Here is an 829-nt window from a genome sequence, read left to right as displayed (position 1 = left end):
TCACACATTCGCTTTAACTGCCCTCTCCCTCCCTCCTTCTCTTCTTCCCTCTCCCTCCCTCCTTTCCGCTCTCCTTCCCTCCCTCCCTCCTTTCCCACTATGTCACCGCCGCCGTTCGTCTCCGTTCGAATCGCGCATTCACGGGCGCCGTTTAATTTCTCTTCATCATTATTTCAGCAGGCTCCCCCAGGTTCTCCACGCGTGCGCCGGGCTGATCCACCCGTTCTTTTCTCATGTCGAGCTCGGGACTCGCCGGACGGCGGGGATAAGGGGCATCGTTATAAACCATCGAGGCATGGCTGCGCGTGCTTCGAGTGGAACTTTAAATCTCCCTGGCAGTGGCAGTGGCCTCGCAGCAACCCTTTTCCCCCCTCCCTCCACCTCTCCACCCCGCGCTTGGCGGCTTGAGCGCGTGGGTTGACAGCGCCCGCGTACTTGTGCTGCTTGGTGGAGTGCGTCGGCTCCAAATGTGTGTTGAAACTGGGGGTGGTGTAAGGGTGGGGTGGTGGTGGCGGGAGGGGAGTGGGGAGAGGTGGGGCGACGGGGGAGGTTGTCACTTGCCCCCCACCTCCACATGACCCCTCCATGGTATGGCTGCTGCTGCTAGGAGAGAAAAGCGTTTGCTTGGCACCGACCCTGACGTGTCGTCTGGAAAGCTGTATACTCTACGACCGAGTTGACCCCCTCCCCTCTCTCCGACATCTCTCCAGGGTACGCCCTGAGAATGGCAGCGCTCTTAGCAAAAGCTCAAAGCTCAGCAGCTCTAGCATCCTTTGCGCGGGGGCGACCCCCCCCCCCCTCCCATTCCTCTCTCTCCTGGCTGTCGGTG

The sequence above is a fragment of the Frankliniella occidentalis genome, unplaced genomic scaffold (assembly GCF_000697945.3).
Source record: "Frankliniella occidentalis isolate FOCC.00 unplaced genomic scaffold, Focc_3.1 Scaffold2, whole genome shotgun sequence".
Taxonomy (NCBI): Eukaryota; Metazoa; Arthropoda; class Insecta; order Thysanoptera; family Thripidae; genus Frankliniella; species Frankliniella occidentalis.
Note: the sequence above shows the minus strand (reverse complement) of the source record.